This window comes from Coptis chinensis, chromosome 6 (genome assembly GCF_015680905.1).
Source record: "Coptis chinensis isolate HL-2020 chromosome 6, ASM1568090v1, whole genome shotgun sequence".
In the NCBI taxonomy this organism is placed as follows: Eukaryota; Viridiplantae; Streptophyta; class Magnoliopsida; order Ranunculales; family Ranunculaceae; genus Coptis; species Coptis chinensis.
The window spans coordinates 44,092,327-44,097,203 of NC_141461.1; the positions used below are offsets into that span (position 1 = coordinate 44,092,327).

The following is a 4,877-nucleotide window of genomic DNA, read 5'->3' on the forward strand; positions in this document are numbered from 1 at the left end:
AATAATAATTTTAGTAACAGTTATATCCGTTACTAAAATTCTTTGTAACAGATAGTCAATTGTTGATTGCCCGATTAAATTTGTCATTTCTAACGGATATATCCGTTAGTAATGAATGTTGTAACGGAAATATCCGTTAGTAAACTGTAGCCACTAAAAAAAAAAAAATCCTGGGTCAAATAATGTCTACCATGCACATCTAATTCTAGCAAATCTGATATAAATATTACATTCTACAAACTTAATCAACAAATGAATAACAAAAAAGGTTTCTTTTCAACACAAGAAAAGAAGGTTGGAAACAAGACTTATTCCAATCTAGCAAAATTGAAAGCAAGCAAACAAAAATAAAGTAAGCCAAATTAACAAAATATAATTTATAAGACCAAATAAAAACATACGGGTGTCTTTGATTTATTCTCGAAAATACCTAACACTTGAACACTAACCAAACTGAAATGTATCATGATGGTGTCTGTTCTACCATATTCATCCTTAATATCTCATACCAAAAATCACTAGAAGCAAACACCCCAATTACAATTTGCATTATCAGTTTTTCATTTTGTTCCTAAAACAATGAGGGAAACCTCATCCTCAAGCATTAGCAAACCTGAAAATAAAGCATCTCGTTAGCAGCTTGAAAACAAGATAAAAGTAAAAGCTTGAAAACAAGGCGATTTCATGTATCTCATTTATTTCTTAACTTAGATGGAGAAAACTAAGCAAAGTGATAGAGCATTATTACAAAGAAAAAATGAACAAAAGAACACCATTGTTGCTACAAATTAACGAAAAATGAGATGACACACTTGTTACATACCATTTAGGTTGTATTCGGTATGGGTATAGTGCATGTTCCATGCCACACCTGAAGCCACCAAACTTGCTTTCCTAGTAAACCTGCATCTCTAAATGCATTAGGTGTAGAATCTCTTCAAAAATAAGCAAAAACAAGTAAACAGCGATAACGCTAGAAATCAACATCCTGACTTACTTGCCCAAGAATTCCTGCCCCATTATATTTGCTAGCTTGTACTGACGTGGCTTAGGGGGACAGATGGCCATCTTCAGAAGACCAAGGGTCAGTTGAAAATGATTTATGATAATGAGACAGAAAGAAAGTATCAAAGTTTAAGCACCGAGTTTAACGCACGATAAAAAGTATGATATACAGAAATCAATCGACTAATCAGTTAGAGAAGAAATGGTTTCATACAAGACCTGATAACATCACCTCAAAGTTCGACTTTCTAATATTTATATCTTTATGGACAGATACGATAGGAGTGAGAAACCCAAATATAAACCTTTTTTTTTTTCAATACCCCTAGAACTAATGATTTGGAGGACTAACCCCTTCATATATGACCCAGGATACACACTCAAACGTACAAAACATGTGCAACCCTGAGCAACAGATTAATAAAAGAGGGAGATACTAAAGAGAACACAGCCTGTGCCTAAGAATTTTACCATGGATCAACAGATATAGGGATATCTTTATATAGCTATGCACCATTAAAAAGGAGCAGCTCAACCCAGCATACTTTTTTAATGCAACTTAAAAATATATTGGCTGCTCGGATGATTACACATTGAAGGAAAAATAAACTCAGAGAAATTGATATAAGATAAAAATAAGACTGGTGCTTACTGATCGTAGTAGCTACTTTGCTTAAGTGTGTAAATCTTGGAGATATGTCTTGGGTTTGATCCAAGCACCTCTACAATAACCTTCCACTGCGATTCTAACAAGAAAAATGTCAATCGAGAACAAGGTTAACCAGAAAAAAGTAACTATAACTTTTGTTTTTCTTTGATTGATAGAACTAATATAGCTTAAAAAAACAAGGAAAAATTATAGCTTAACAAGTAGAAAAGAGAGAAACTTCCTGTCAGGAATGAAGACCCACCTCAGATTCACTAAAGTAATCAGATACCATATGCAACTTAGCTTCAGGAGGTGTCCATCCAAATGTCTTCACGTCAAACAAAGTCATCATCAAAGTTAGATGTATAAAGATTACAATTTTTTTTGCTTGGTATAAAGATTGCATATGCCACGAGCTTAACTGACTCTTTTAAATTAAACAGGACAGTATGGATCAACATAGTGGCATAGGTGCCACTTCATCCCACTTTTATTAAAGAATGTGTCTAACTAAACGAGAAACAAGTAGGGTCCTTTTTGGCTGTAGTTCCTTGAGTGGGGTATTTACTGTAACTATTACATGTAATTTCTTTGCACTTTTGGGGGTGGGGGGTTAACTGCTTACTGATCATCCATAAGAATTTTTCTTTATGTAATTTGTAAGATATGTCAATGAATACCATTTATCTATCGGGAGGAAAAGCGGAAAAAAAGATAAGCAAGAAACAAGGCCAAATAACAAGAAATAAGTTCAGAGATGGTACCTCACGGGAGATGAATATTTCTTGATATCCAAAATCAAAAAACCTCGGTGGTAGTCATCACTTCAACTGGTTTCGTATTTTCCTTGGCAACAACCGCCCTTACAGTGTCACTGAAACCAGCAACACGTAAAAGCAAGATTACCATAACTCAATAACAAAATTTCACATTTCTAGTTATTTAAGATAATGAAGAAAGTAAACGTACATTTGTTTCTCTTGCTCTATCCGACTCACTGCTGCATTTGCTGAAGAAAATGCACCATGAAAGCTTTATTGGTACGAGATGGATTCCAAGTCCCTTTGCTTGTAATACAAATGCACACTCATTCGTGATTATACAAACTTACCCACAAATACGTGAACAAGCTAAAATAAAAAGGAATTAAAAGAAAAGAACAACATGAAAATCACACAAGTCAGCTAGACAAACTCCAATGTGCTTGCAAATTCTATGCAGTCCGGCCTACTCTTCATCAGTTACGTTAAGGTTCTCCTTCACGAAAGAAACAATAGCATCTAAGGAAGAATTGACAAAATTAACTTTTTATTTTTCTTTTATATGTTTAATTTAATTGACTAAACAACTAAAGAAATGGCACAATTACATACTTTTACAAACAGAAATATCAATTTTCTTGTAAAACATAAACCTTGATCCTTAACACCCGTTCACCTGAGCAATACTACTAGCTTCCCAACTTCCAACAACGCAGAGCCAACTATCTCCAGACATAATTCTTGAGCAAGTTCATCAAGAAGACATACATAATGAAAATCATTTCCCTACTGATTCAATACCAAGTCATTATAATAGCTGGTAATTCTGCTTTTCTTTTCCTTCTATTTTTTGGTAAGTATTTTTATAAGGCGACAATGCTACAACACTTCCCCTTTCCCCCTATCCATGGTGAAAGGCGGAATTCTGTCTCAATACCTTAGTTTTAACCACAATAATTAACTTACACAAGAAATCCTTTGTGGAAGGACATATATAAATCTAGACGTCAAACAAGGAATTAATTACATTCATTACCAAGCAAAGAAAAAAAGTACAGAATTAAACGTTGTGTTAGTTAGCTGACTAAGCATATTTTCATTACAATCCAATTACTTCATTTAATTATATTACCTACAAATTATGTTACCACATATGACATACCAAATCCATAAAAATGCTAAAAACCTACCATATTAGAACCAATCAATATCCTGCATCCAAAAAAGTAAGCAAACCTGTTTCGCCATGCTACAAGCTTTCTCAGAAGAATTCAGTATCTCATAGTAAAACACAGAGTAATCCAGTGCTAGCCCCAATCGAATAGGATGCGTTGGAAGAAGGTCAGCAACCGCAATATCCTAAACCCCAAAAACAAAACAAATAAACCATCAATCATACTACGTTGAACAAAAATCCAATTCAACTCCAAACAATAACCAGACTCCAAAGAGTTGCTCTCATCAATCTGAGAATGTCGTGCATGCTCCATAACAACACTGTAAAGGTTCAATGTGGCGAAGCTTTTCACTTGACAAAAACAAAAATGAACAGGGAATAAACCAAACCATTATCTGAAGATTTAATTCACTAGTAAAAAAAATAATAAGTAACCAAAATTCGATAACCTGTGTGTCCGTCAAAGGAAGAGAGAAAAAGCTATGTAGCACTCACAAATTCAATACAAAGCTTAATTTCCCCAAATTTATCAGCAAGTGAACCAAATAAACCTAACTTGAATAGTTTGATCATGGAGCACAATTAAAAAAAAATAATTAGAAATTCGCTAGATGGGGTCTGGGTAGAAGAAAAGAAAAAAAAAATGTACCTGGTTTATTTCCTTCTTCGTCGGCGAGGGTTTAACAGAGGAGACGGGGGAAGTGTTCGATGGAGGTTTGAAGAGAGAGATGAGAATGGGAAATCATCGGGCACAATTATTTTCTATTTAATTTACTGTTGTCCATTACTTCTGAATATACCTTTGCTAACGGACACAATTGTTACCAAAGGTCTTTGATAATAATTAGAAAAATCAATTGAAATATACTAACGGATACCAACAAACCTCACATTTATAGTTATGTCCGTTAGAAAGGTAGTAACGGATATATTCATTACAAATGAAAATTTTGCTCTGTTACAAAATGGCCCTTATGGTGTAGTGATGGCTACAATATTTAAAAGAGGAGTAGGGAGAGTTCAAGAGGTTGAAGAAAAAACGACGAGTGTCGAGATAGGAGGACAAGGAGAGGAGGATGTCACAGACATGGCGACGGACGCAACTAGACTCCTCCAAGAAGAAATATGTAGGCTAAGAAATGAGAATGATGAGCTAAGGAAAGAGAGAGAGACTACACAGGAGGGAATGGAGGCGGAAGGTCTAGTAGGTAATGAAGAAGAGGGCGAGAACAAGAAAGCTCCTCCTGAACCGGGGGCAAACCAAGAAAGAGGCATCACACTGGAA

General features: G+C 34.9%; 1 long non-coding RNA gene across 18 annotated transcripts; it reads right to left on the reverse strand.

The window, feature by feature from the left end:
* Window positions 1–362: 362 nt before the first annotated feature.
* Window positions 363–4,394, reverse strand: LOC147493131 (uncharacterized). 18 transcript variants are annotated; one of them, XR_015198415.1, is made up of 10 exons: window positions 4,242–4,365; window positions 3,854–4,147; window positions 3,652–3,774; window positions 2,624–2,721; window positions 2,419–2,528; window positions 1,917–1,982; window positions 1,658–1,743; window positions 998–1,068; window positions 824–903; window positions 363–613 (listed from the first exon to the last, which is right to left on the reverse strand). It is a non-coding gene; the product is annotated as an uncharacterized LOC147493131 (long non-coding RNA). The 18 variants fall into 18 exon arrangements; XR_015198406.1 differs by having other exon boundaries at window positions 2,624–2,911; XR_015198407.1 differs by having other exon boundaries at window positions 2,624–2,911; window positions 4,042–4,147; window positions 4,242–4,359.
* Between the last annotated feature and the right edge of the window lie 483 nt (window positions 4,395–4,877).